This window comes from Anomaloglossus baeobatrachus, chromosome 2 (genome assembly GCF_048569485.1).
Source record: "Anomaloglossus baeobatrachus isolate aAnoBae1 chromosome 2, aAnoBae1.hap1, whole genome shotgun sequence".
NCBI classification, from domain to species: Eukaryota; Metazoa; Chordata; class Amphibia; order Anura; family Aromobatidae; genus Anomaloglossus; species Anomaloglossus baeobatrachus.
Genome location: NC_134354.1, coordinates 370,356,821 through 370,370,315, shown reverse-complemented (window position 1 = coordinate 370,370,315; position 13,495 = coordinate 370,356,821). Strand labels below are relative to the sequence as shown.

The 13,495-nt window shown below is 53.6% G+C and overlaps 1 protein-coding gene across 1 annotated transcript in view; it reads right to left on the bottom strand.

The window, feature by feature from the left end:
- LOC142289775 (uncharacterized) overlaps positions 1-11,832 on the bottom strand; it is a 50,491-nt gene extending 38,659 nt beyond the window's left edge. The window contains exon 1 of the mRNA XM_075333705.1: positions 11,761-11,832. The gene's annotated coding sequence lies outside the window, so the exon portion shown is untranslated. The remainder of the gene's footprint in view (positions 1-11,760) is intronic.
- Positions 11,833-13,495: the final 1,663 nt, after the last annotated feature.

Genomic DNA, 13,495 nt, shown 5'->3' with positions numbered 1-13,495 from the left:
GAAGCTATACGTATGACTGTACTGTGACGCCCTCGGCCAGCCAGGGGTCACAGGTCATTGCACCACCACACCCTACATCCCAGTTAGGAACACCAAAGCTAAACTAAAATCCTTGTTGCCTTCCTCCAGAGGCTGATGTTCACACCAGGGGGTGGGCCAGGCGGTTGGCTCCGCCCACCGAGGAGAACACAGCTCTGGAGGCGGGAAGTCCAGGCAGTCTAGTTAGGGGAGTGAAGGAGTAAACAGCTAAGATGAGCTAAGAAAGTGAAAGGAAGTAAAGTGGAAGTGGTAAAGGAGGAGTAGGAGAAACTGAAAGAAGGAGAAACGTGACAGAAAGACAGCCTGAAGTAGTCCAGCTGTGTGCAGGACAGGGTCAGCAAGGTCAGCAACGGCGGTGACTGTCTGGAGGGGGACCGTTTGGAAGTTCCTGGAAGGACCGCGGACGGGTAGTGGCCCGGCGGTCTGGAGCAGTGTACCAAAGGACAGTCAGCACCAGGGCAGGGGCCTCTCGGACCCCGGCAAGGCTAGGAGTCGCCATAATTTGCCAAATCCGTCAGTGAAGGGGACGTAGATCCCCCAACAACCAAGTCCCGATTGAAGGCAACAGCCCAACCATTGTAGCAGAAACACTGCCACCGCCAAGGCACCAGTTTCTCAGGGCCAGCGCCTGCGGGCAAAGAGTAGAGCTCCTCCGGTCCAGCTTGAAGCCGGGGAGCGGGTTACCGGTGGGAACCCATCGCTACCAACACAGAAACAAAGGTGCAAGTAAAAGGGACATCACCGTCACCTACTGGGAGAGCAAGTGCAGCCGTCCGTGGGAACCGTCTTTCCAGCCGTGTGGTTTACCGTAAAACTGTGTCAATGTCTCAGGCTGAGTGAGTACCACAGTGCCGCAAGGCACAGCGCTGCCCCCGCGTCCCTGCGCCCACCTGGCCCTGCATCTTCCACACCATCACTGGGCCCCGGGATCACCAACCCCTACCCACGGAGGGGCAACACAACACCTGGCTGCTCCGCATCACCATCCCCGGGATCCCCATATTGAGCAGCGGTGGTGAAATCACCACAACCGTGGGTGGCGTCACGGACAATAAACAATCCCCACACCCCACAATCCCCTTTCACTCACGGGCGAGGAGTGCCGCTCGAGAAACCCCCGGGATCCGGCCTACAGCTCGAGCCACCACTGAGCAGCGGCCGCCGGACCCGAGCAGAGAGGTGAGCGTAGTGTGCTGACACCCTCCTCCCCGCCCGCGACAACTTGGCGTCACGAACAGGATCTTACCGCTCTGCTGTTTGGTAGAGGTGCGCCTTGTTACCGCCGGAGGTATCCGGCTGAAAAATTTCAGAAGCCGCCATCTTTGGCGCGAAAAGTTCCCACTCGAGCGTCTTCTCGAGTAGCAGAGGCGCGAAGGCCAAAACCCCGCCCCGAAAGAGGAGTGGCCGGAAAGAGCTAAGGGGGACGCGATGGTGGCTGGCTGCATGTAGCTGCCGCTATAAAAGCAGGGACGCCAGGACTCTGCAGCAATACTGGGTTCCTGGAAGGCACGATTGCCAAGATGTACAACCCAACTCCCAACGAGGAAGCCCCCGCGCCCGGCACGGCGACGTGGTTGAGGGACCGGACCGTCCCGCTGAGTAACCGTCTGCAGGCCCATATGCAACTCCTCTTGGAGGAGTGGGAGACCGACATGGCGGACGTGGTGGCTGCTATGTGGAGACGCGAGGTTGAAGAGGAGTTGGAGGAGCGGGTAAGCGACCCACGCCCCTGTATTCCTGAGGGATCGGCCGTCGGAGCTGAGGGGCCCGGCCGGCTTCCGCTCACCCTGCCTCTCTCCCCGCTACCCGTGATAGTTGCTGCCGCCCCGCCATTAGGCCCGCTACCTGCCCAACCGGTAGCGATACCCTGCCCAGCCGCTCCGGCGGACCAGCCGGCTGCAGACGTCCAAGACGGTCCTGAAGTGCACCAAGGGGAACCGCTAGAACCGCGACCCCTTAACAGCGTAGTGCCAGAAGTCCCAGTAGAGACTGTGCCAGACCTTGAGCCCGGGACCGTGGCCTGGATGAAGGCTCGGGTGATTCAGTTCCACCAGCGTCAGCAGGAACAAATCCTCCGGATGATGGAGCAGTGGACCAACGAGGTGGAGATGCTGATTACCACTACCCCGATGTACGACAGGGGAATAGATGTAGCAGAACCGACTGGTGACCCACGTCCCTATGTCCTACCTGGACCGGCCGCTGCGGCTGAGGGGCCCGGCCTACTCTCGGCCTATGCATCGCCCTTGCCGTTACTTATGGGGCGCCTCAGTATAAGCTCGCCTACACTGCTGCTCCGTGCTACCACAAAAGGGGCTGAAGTGTTGGATGCTGGAGACCAGGAGGCTGCGGCAGCTGGCGGCAACCCGCCTGACGCAGGAACAAGAGATGACGACTCCCGCCCCAGCTCCGGGTCCGCTGTTGCAGTTGAAGGAGCAAGTGAGCGTTCCCACTATGTAGGAGCCCCAGTGGTCGTCCATGCCCCGTGTACCGGTGGAAATGGGTACCGGGTGCCCCTGTCACCGCAGGCATGTCAGTGCATGTTGGATATGCTGGTGTAGGGGGATGGAGCTGCGTTAGCTGCATATCCGGAGTAGTGCCAGCGGATGCCCGTTGCACCGTACCCGTTGGGACCACCAGGAAGTTGTGTGAATTGTTGTTTAAAAGTTTAAAAAGTTGAAAATGATAAGTGAAATGATACCGAGTACTTAACCTGATTGACAAACGTGATTTGCAACCGGCCGGAGCCGGCACCGTTGTCCCTGTGGGGACCGTTTAAAAAGTTTTGCATGGGAACTATCCATGGACAAGCCCGTAAACTTGCAGGGCACCCACAAACGTTAAGTGGCTTGTAAATATGTTGTTTGCCGTTACCGTTTCCGCAATGCCACCTCCGGAGAGGCAGGTTGGAGGGAGGGCCCTCAGCAGAGCAGGCTGGGGCCCAGCCACCAAAGGAACCGGTGGCTACCCTCTGGAGGGGAAGGACAGATCCCGCTCGGGTACCGTGTGCTGGACTGTGGGTCAAGGGGTGCTGCCTGGGCTTTAGGGGCAGCATCAGGGCCAGGTTGCTTGGGTGGGAGAGAGCGGAAACCGTAACCGTAAACCGTTTGAAACGTTTAAGTAAAAGTGCCTCCCGTTATGGGAAGATTCATTAAAAATGTAAATATGTTACCGTTTTACCATGTTAAACCTTTTTTATGCTTTACAGAAAATAAAACCGGTGTTGGACGGGCAGCCCGCGGACGGTCTGCATTTTGCTAAGGGGGAATGTGACGCCCTGGGCCAGCCAGGGGTCACAGATCATTGCACCACCACACCCTACATCCCAGTTAGGAACACCAAAGCTAAACTAAAATCCTTGTTGCCTTCCTCCAGAGGCTGATGTTCACACCAGGGGGTGGGCCAGGCGGTTGGCTCCGCCCACCGAGGAGAACACAGCTCTGGAGGCGGGAAGTCCAGGCAGTCTAGTTAGGGGAGTGAAGGAGTAAACAGCTAAGATGAGCTAAGAAAGTGAAAGGAAGTAAAGTGGAAGTGGTAAAGGAGGAGTAGGAGAAACTGAAAGAAGGAGAAAGGTGACAGAAAGACAGCCTGAAGTAGTCCAGCTGTGTGCAGGACAGGGTCAGCAAGGTCAGCAACGGCGGTGACTGTCTGGAGGGGGACCGTTTGGAAGTTCCTGGAAGGACCGCGGACGGGTAGTGGCCCGGCGGTCTGGAGCAGTGTACCAAAGGACAGTCAGCACCAGGGCAGGGGCCTCTCGGACCCCGGCAAGGCTAGGAGTCGCCATAATTTGCCAAATCCGTCAGTGAAGGGGACGTAGATCCCCCAACAACCAAGTTCCGATTGAAGGCAACAGCCCAACCATTGTAGCAGAAACACCGCCACCGCCAAGGCACCAGTTTCTCAGGGCCAGCGCCTGCGGGCAAAGAGTAGAGCTCCTCCGGTCCAGCTTGAAGCCGGGGAGCGGGTTACCGGTGGGAACCCATCGCTACCAACACAGAAACAAAGGTGCAAGGAAAAGGGACATCACCGTCTCCTACTGGGAGAGCAAGTGCAGCCGTCCGTGGGAACCGTCTTTCCAGCCGTGTGGTTTACCGTAAAACTGTGTCAATGTCTCAGGCTGAGTGAGTACCACAGTGCCGCAAGGCACAGCGCTGCCCCCGCGTCCCTGTGCCCACCAGGCCCTGCATCTTCCACACCATCACTGGGCCCCGGGATCACCAACCCCTACCCACGGAGGGGCAACACAACACCTGGCTGCTCCGCATCACCATCCCCGGGATCCCCATATTGAGCAGCGGTGGTGAAATCACCACAACCGTGGGTGGCGTCACGGACAATAAACAATCGCCACACCCCACAATCCCCTTTCACTCACGGGCGAGGAGTGCCGCTCGAGAAACCCCCGGGATCCGGCCTACAGCTCGAGCCACCACTGAGCAGCGGCCGCCGGACCCGAGCAGAGGGGTGAGCGTAGTGTGCTGACACCCTCCTCCCCGCCCGCGACAGTACTGGCTGTGTAGCATGACGCGTATTTAATCAATGTATTGTTATTGTGCATTGTGCAGGGCCTGACGCTCGCTGAGCACCGCAGGGCCTGATGCTCGCTGAGCACCACAGCACCTACAAACAGTGGAATCGGCCACAGCCAACAAACCAAAGATCTCCAGAGTAAACCGTACTAAAAATAGTCCTACCAAAGTGTCTCACAGTAATTACTGATACATTTACTGCTGGCGGAAAAAAATAATAATTTGACAAATCTATAAATATCACTTCTTTTTAGTAATGCATCAACAGACTAGTCATACAATTACCAAATATTACATACTACATAGTGATACTGAACAGCACCCGCCATATCAAGACCAATAACACTACTATACATTGCAAAATAATGCCGCCATACCATGACCAAATATTACCATCACATAGTCTGAATATAAGCACCGTCCTGTTACTGAGCAAAGTCCACTGCACAAAGACCAGTGGGTTCACACCGCAAATCCCCCCCAGTACAGGGATAATACACAGTGATGTCACAGTACAGAAATAATATATACAGGGTGGTCCAAAAGTAGGTGGACAGTATGTGTAATAGGGTTATCAAACATGGTGTAAAGTGAAACTGACTCAGTTGCCCTTAGCAACCAATCAGATTCCACTTTTCATTCTTCACAGACTCTTTGGAAAATGAAAAGGGGAATCTGATTGGTTGCTAAGGGCAACTGAGTCAGTTTCACTTTACACCATGTTTGATAACCCTATTACACATACTGTCCACCTACATTTGGACCACCCTGTATACAAAAAAGGGGGTGCACATGTGGCGCCCCAGGACCTGGTCGCCACAACAGCATTGCCCCTCCAAAGGGTTGATGCTGAGCCTGGAGGTAATTGGAGGGTCTATTGGCCAGTAAGTTTGACATCCAACGCAGTTCTCCCTCAGGCCAGCAGGGGGAGCTCTGAACCTGGAGTTCCAGGGAGCATTTTTTAAGTCTGACCTGAGGGAGGAGTTAGTGGTCAGTCTGTAGGAGAAAGCAGAGAGTGCAGACGCAGAGTGTGCTGTCCTGTGGAACTGGGGCCTAGAGCTGGAGCAGCTTGGCCCAGTGAAGCAGGAGGAGCAGAGAGGCACAGAAGAGACTCGGACATCGGAGTCTGTGGCCACCAGGGCCTAAAATACTCCCTGGTAGCCGAATCCGAAGGGCAGGAGAGCTGTAAGCACCTGGCCCATAAACAGCCCGAAGGTACAGCTGCATCATCAGGGCCCGGTGGGGACTCCAGCAGAGAAGCACCAGAGAGGGCCTGCGCAGCCTACCACAGAGGGAAAGGGACGTACCACCGGTCCCAGCAGCAAGAGGGCCATTGCTAAATTCAGAGAGCAGGGTCTTATCACAGTAAGGAAAAGAACAGGAGTAGGCCTCATACTCATCTGGCCAAAACGACATCTCAGTTATTTCCAGGCCGGCCGGAGCCCTCTACCACCTGTATCGGTCTCCCAGGACTAACCGTTTGTGAAGTAAAAGAGGAGAAGGTAAAGAGACTGTTGTTTGTGCCTGTTTCTTTCATTGCCTGTCGGCCCTGCACCGTGTTATCCACACAACACCATAGACTCTCACGAGCACCAACAGTGTCCCCGGGGCACCGCTCCACCTATGGGGAGCAGTACCACCATTGCTGCCATATCATCACCCCGGAGGCCTCACACAGCAGCGGCGGCTTAATAGCCGCAAACCACAGGTGCGTCACGAAATAAAAACTTTAATTACTCCCAAGTCACCAGCCATATTAATTGACCCCACCAGGGCCACGGAGCCGGGCCCCGCCACCACTGACGACCCCGGACTAGTCCGGTCTGGCACCGGGTGTCCCATAGCCCTGGGGTGGGCGAGTCAACTTTGGCGTCACGAACAGGATTTTGTGCCCCGTCCCACCGGGTACTGTGCGCCTGCAGAAACTGTGCTTAAAAGACTGTGTTACTGTTTGAAAACTGCCGCTGCCATTAGCCTCGCTGAGCGCAGGAAGAAGGGTGGCGTGCCCAAAAAAGAGCGCGAAGGGAGCGCGCCATCAGAGCGGAGGGTCGTTAATCTAGAGCTACCCGGAAGAGATTTTGAAAAGTGAACGGAGACTGGTAAGGTTCACTAAGGGGGAGGAAGATGTCCGACTCAGAGGGAGAGCAGGTGGCTGCCATAGGCCGAGATGCCGCAGCACCAGCCGAAGCAATCCCGGTCGCCGTCGCCCCAGCCCCCGCTGTAGCGCCGGTAATGCCGATCACAATGCCATACATTCCGGGAGCAGAATGGCTGCCGCAGTACTCCGGGGAGTCACATACCCTGAGCGACTTCAGAGAAAGGCTGCACAGCTTGTTTAGGGTGTATCCTCTGACTGAGAGCCAGAAGGTGGGCATACTAATGGGGCAGCTAGCCGGCGCGGCCCAGCGTGAAGTGAAGTCCTGGCCTGACACAGATAAAGGGACAGCAACCCAGATACTGGCTAAGTTAAAGAGTACTTTTGACACCTGCACCGCAGCAGAAATAAAAATGAGATTCTTTGGGTGCAAACAACGGGCCACAGACAGCATACGGGACTATGCCTTAAACCTGCAAGAGGCCCTGAAAGCAATTAAACAGGTGGACTCAGAGAGCGTACGTGAAGAAGACAAACTCCTAACTGAGCAGTTCATAGAAGGGCTCCTGTCAGATGCCCACAGGACACAGCTGCGTATCATGGTCCTGCAGAACCCTGCTCTGGACTTTGCAAAGTTTAAGGACCAGGCCATCCGGGTACTGAGAGAATCTACACCGAATGACCCAGTACCCCTCCGGCCTCTTGCTATCACGTACCCCGGGGTGGTGCCTGCAATACGAGCTGCTGCGGGGGCTGAGGCGCAGTCCCTGGATAAGGATCCCACTGCAGAGCTCAGACAGCAGGTCCAGGAGCTGACCAAGACTGTAGCTGCCCTTGCCAAGACTGTGCAGTCTCTACAAGTGACCCCATCACCTGCAAGAATCGAGTTGGCCTCCAGCCCAGATGACGTCTCATGGATGCGACAGAGGAGGATTCCGCCGACCCAAGGGAAAGACACAGACCGGTATGATTCAAAGGGACAACCGATCTGCCGCCGCTGCAGCCAGGCGGGCCACATTGCACGACACTGTCCTTTTACATGGGCCGAACCTGGGGCAAGGAGCCAACCCCCAGGTGTAAGGAAGCCCGGCTCAACCCGCAGTTGCAGCAAGTATGTGGGAGGATGCCCGGTCCTTCCTATTGTGCTGGACGGGATCCCCTTGAATGCCCTCCTGGATACGGGGTCCCAGGTAACAACCATCCCTTATAAACTGTACAAAAGATATTGGGCTGATTCAGACATTGACCATGGCCCAGATGCTCCAGAAGAAGCCCAGCAGCTGTGGAAGGAGAGGGGACGACTGTTCACCTACCAAGGCAAGCTATGCAAGAGATATGTCAACTGGCGTACGAATTAACTCGTCTGGCAGATAGTGGTCCCACAGAGGGATGCTCCAATGTTCCTAGCAGCTTACCATGATAAAGCAGGACACTTCGGGTGGAAGAAGTTGGAGACCCTACTCCGTGATCGGTTCTACTGGGTGCACATGAGAAAGACAGTCGAGAAGTGGTGCCGAGACTGTGGTCCGTGTAACCTGAGGCGGAAAGATGGTGCCAGCCAGAGGTCTCCCCTACAGCCAATTGTCACGAAGCAGCCCCTAGAGTTGGTGGCCCTGGACCACGTGAAGTTAACACCGAGCCGGTCAGGCTATGTTTACGCCCTCACCATTGTGGACCATTACTCTTGTTTCCTGGTAGTAATGCCTGTGAAAGACCAGACAGCCAGAACAGCAGCTAGAGCGTTTCAGGCATACTTTTGTCGACCTCACGGTTACCCTGAAAGGGTACTGATTGATCCAGGTCCTGCATTCGAGGCAGAGGTGTTTCAAGAGTTCTGTAACATGTACGGCTGTAAGAAAATCAGAACAACACCGTACCACCTCCAAACCAATGGATTGTGCGAGAAGATGAACCACGTGGTTATTGATATGCTCAAGACTCTACCTCTGGAAGAAAGAAACCAATGGCCAGAGAAGTTACCAGATCTGGTAGACCTGTATAACCATATCCCAGTAAATTCGACCAACTGCAGCCCTGCTTACCTGATGCGAGCAAGACCTGGCAAGTTACCTGTAGACTTGGAGATGGGAACTGTGTCACCTGAAGCAGTTCAAGAGATAGAAGATTGGGATACAGAGCGACAACAGCAGTACCGCAAAGTTCAGGAATGCGTAGAAAAGAGCCTGTCCCAAGCAAGAACGAGACAATAACAGAACTACAATCAAACGGCCCCAGCAACTCCCTTAGCACCTGGAGAACAGATCCTCAAGAAAAAGCGGAGGGCGCATAAATTAGATGATCAGTGGGAGAATGAACCCTACACCATTATTCCCTCCAACTTTGACAATAGTAAGGTATGCCTCATAAGCAAGGATGAAGGCAAGACCTATCAAACAGTTTCTAGAGACCGCCTGAAAGCGTGCCCTGAGCGGTGCAAAATCCAAAAAGAAGTAGAAGAAGTACAAGAAAGTCCCCAAATTCAAGAAAAGGAGGAAGAGATGATCCAAACAATCCTCAGAAAATTCCCCAAAACTTGGACCCGAATCAATAACGCCATAGTGGTACCAGTCTTGACGTTCCCGCAGTTGGTTGAGCCGGAGACAGAAGAGGTTCCAGATCCACCTAAGGAACTGTCCGTCCCAACACAAGATGACACACCAGCAGTAGAACAGGAGAATCAACCCCCTGCCAGTGGTGAACCTGTCGTACCCTTGGCGAATCTGAGACCCCGTAGGCAACCATCACGCATACCTGTCAGGGTTAGGCCTACCAGTAACACGGAGGGGGCAGACACTCCAAGTAGTCAGGGACAAACCCCAGAGCTACGCCGGTCCCAACGTAGCACTCGGGGACAGCCCCCTCCAAGGTATAGAACATAGAAAGTAAAATACCTAACAGAGTGTAACTAGTTATGTGAAAATGTCTTGTATGTAATGTTTTGTTTTAGGTGATTAAGTAAATGGACAATTGGGCCACTGGACTATGGGTGGCCAACACTCTAACTGTACATAGTTATCACCAGTGTGCTCAGCACCCCTGAAGAAAAACCCGTCCGGCGTGCATAGAGTGGGGTCATCAATGCTCTGACGCACGCCCAGAGCCTACGTTGGGGGTTTTATCGCGGCGGGTCCCCCATGGAGCAGTGTAATGGACACCCGGCAGGGAGCCACACTGGACTCTTATAGTATTGCTTAAGTTTGTAACGTTTAAGAAAATGTGCCTCCCATAATGGGATGAAATGTTCTAACATGTTATGTTTTGTTTCTTCAGTCTGGGAGTACTGAGTTTAACTAAGGGGGAGTGTGGCGCCCCAGGACCTGGTCGCTACAACAGCATTGCCCCTCCAAAGGGTTGATGCTGAGCCTGGAGGTAATTGGGGGGTCTATTGGCCAGTAAGTTTGACATCCAACGCAGTTCTCCCTCAGGCCAGCAGGGGGAGCTCTGAACCTGGAGTTCCAGGGAGCATTCCTTAAGTCTGACCTGAGGGAGGAGTTAGTGGTCAGTCTGTAGGAGAAAGCAGAGAGTGCAGACGCAGAGTGTTCTGTCCTGTGGAACTGGGGCCTAGAGCTGGAGCAGCTTGGCCCAGTGAAGCAGGAGGAGCAGAGAGGCACAGAAGAGACTCGGACATCGGAGTCTGTGGCCACAAGGGCCTAAAATACTCCCTGGTAGCCGAATCTGAAGGGCAGGAGAGCTGTAAGCACCTGGTCCATAAACAGCCCGAAGGTACAGCTGCATCATCAGGGCCCGGTGTGGACTCCTGCAGAGAAGCACCAGAGAGGGCCTGCGCGGCCTACCACAGAGGGAAAGGGACGTACCACCGGTCCCAGCAGCAAGAGGGCCATTGCTAAATTCAGAGAGCAGGGTCCTATCACAGTAAGGAAAAGAACAGGAGTAGGCCTCATACTCATCTGGCCAAAACGACATCTCAGTTACTTCCAGGCCGGCCGGAGCCCTCTACCACCTGTAACGGTCTCCCAGGATTAACCGTTTGTGGAGTAAAAGAGGAGAAGATAAAGAGACTGTTGTTTGTGCCTGTTTCTTTCATTGCCTGTCGGCCCTGCACCGTGTTATCCACACAACACCATAGACTCTCACGAGCACCAACAGTGTCCCCGGGGCACCGCTCCACCTGTGGGGAGCAGTACCACCATTGCTGCCATATCATCACCCCGGAGGCCTCACACAGCAGCGGCGGCTTAATAGCCGCAAACTACAGGAAATAAAAACTTTAATTACTCCCAAGTCACCAGCCATATTAATTGACCCCACAAGGGCCACGGAGCCGGGCCCCGCCACCACTGACGACCCCGGACTAGTCCGGTCTGGCACCCGGTGTCCCATAGCCCTGGGGTGGGCGAGTCACACACCCGGACTAAATGAAGCAGGACATTCAGCAATGACCAGCGACCTCACAGCAGGGGCCAGGTCGTTGCTGGATGTCACACACAGCGACAGCGACGTCGCTGCTACGTCACAGAAAATGGTGACTTAGCAGCGACGTCGTTGTCGCTGTCGCTATGTGTGACACCACCTTAACAGTCCACCAGGAATAGAGGGCTATGAAGTGTGTCACCTCATTGCCTTAGTGCAATCTAATTGTTAATAGGAAACTGCTGTAATAATGACAACCTATTGTTCTCCTGTGCAGCTGCACAGGTTGCTCCAATACAGTATGTCTGCCAGAATATATTATATACATACAGGTGCAGGCTTTTTATACGATCCTGCTGAGACGTTTATAGATCCTGCTAAATCTCTTTGTCATTTACATTATATACCACCTGATAGAGCGGAATCCATAGAAATAAATATTCCAATAAGCAGCCACAACAATCAGCTCAATACATTTTGTGGATTATAAATTATAGTGGACAAAGTTCCTGCATCTGCACAGTGCACAGTACAGAGCAAAGGTGGTGGCCCTAGTGGCCATGACGGGCACTGCAATGATCATTGGGGGTTCTGCAGTCAGATACCGCTACATGTTAAACTTTGCTTGCCTTTTTTATTTCTTGACACTTTAACCCTTAGAGGACACCAGCATGTCAGGATTAGCATGTCCATAGAAGGAACATAATATAAAAATGATCTACTCACAGCTCTACGGAAAATCAAACAAGTAACCTCCACAGACGGTCACATAACGTGACTTCCCCACTCAGCAGCTTCCTACCCTGATAAGGCGGAGCCGGTTCACGTGCATTCACCCTGCTGTTCAGCTTTCCACCACCAGAGGGCAAAACATCCCAGCATCTTCCTGAAGCTTCCTCTATCTGCCACTTGGTGTCGCTGGTGTCTAAGTCTGTTGAGCTACAGTCATGGAGCCGAATGGCTTTCAGTATATAAGAAGCAGCCACATCTTGGAAGGAAATGCAGATTACACATAGTATACATTCACTATATGCAGAGCTGGAAGTGAGGAAAGAAAGAAATATGCATTACCTACAATAGAAGCCTACAAGAAAAAGTGTACTCAGGGAACCAAAATAGAAAATGTGAAACTTTTCTGAAGACAATTCATTAGATGAATAAAAAAAAAAAATAGTTAAAAAAGTGGGAGACCAGCTGTTGCCACCACAACACACACAAATACATACACAGAGTGAGGCTATATGCGCATGCTGCGTTTTTTTGCAGCATATTTTTGCAGCGCTTTTTGATGCAATTTTGTTGTCAGAAAGTTCTGACTTTTGACTTCCCAGCAAAGTCTATGAGAATTCAGATTTGCTGTGCACACGTTGCATTTTTTTTTTTTTTTTGTCTTGTCTGCAGTTGATTTGTCACAAACTTCTGACCAAAAAACTGCAGCATGTGCATTCTTCTTGCGTTTTATTTCTGCGTTCCTCACTAGTGATGGGAGGACTCCCAGATGAATCCCCCTGCTGACTCAGGGTTGGCGGGGAATTGATTTCAGGTATCTGGCCAGATCCAGGTTCCCATGTAATCTATTGGAACTAGAATCCAGTGCAAAGGGGTAGCAAGGAGCAAGCCCTGTGACTCGCCCACCCCAGGGCTATGGGACACCCGGTGCCGGGCCGGACTAGTCCGGGGGTAGTCAGTGGTGGCGGGGCCCGACTCCGCTGCCCTGGTGGGTGTCAGTTTAAATATGGCTGCAGTGAATAAAGTTTGTGTTCGTGACGCCACCTGTGGTATGCGGCTATGAAGCCGCCGCTGCTGTGTACGGCCTCCGGGGTGATGATATGGCAGCAATGATGGTACTGCTCCCCACAGGTGGAGCAATGCCCCGGGGCACACTGTTGGTGCTCGTGAGAGTCTATGGTGTAAAATAACAGAGACAACTCCAAGGGTGCAGTTCAAGTTCTTTACTCAGAATTCTTGTCAAAGCCGGCAGGAACCCTTGGACTGCTGGGACCAGTGTCAGGAACCTCCGCCGTTTCTGGGTGATTCTTGGAGCAAAACCCGGTGCCCTTCTCTTAAGTGACTCTGTCTTCTGCTGTCTTCCTAAGCCTTGCCTTTTGTAGGATAAACCTGGCTTGGCCTCCACAACAGCCTCCAGGCTGGGGGGTCACTTGTCGGCTGATTACCCCTTTTCTAGAGGTTCTGCTGTGGGCTGTGGCCCGGGGAGTTTACAACTTTCCCTGGGCCTCGGTTTTTACTGTTTGGAGATGATTTTGCACTCCTCCGGTTTCTAGGGACCGTCCCCTGCTGCAGCTTGATCCCTCCACCGATGTTCCTGTGGAGCAGGCCACCACAGCTCAACAGCTATCCGTGGCCCTGGAATCCCTTCTGTTCCTCTGCTTGGTGTCACCTGGACCCTCTGAGTCCCAGGATCTTCACCAGGAAGCGTCTCTTTCTTCTTCTCAGCTCCTGA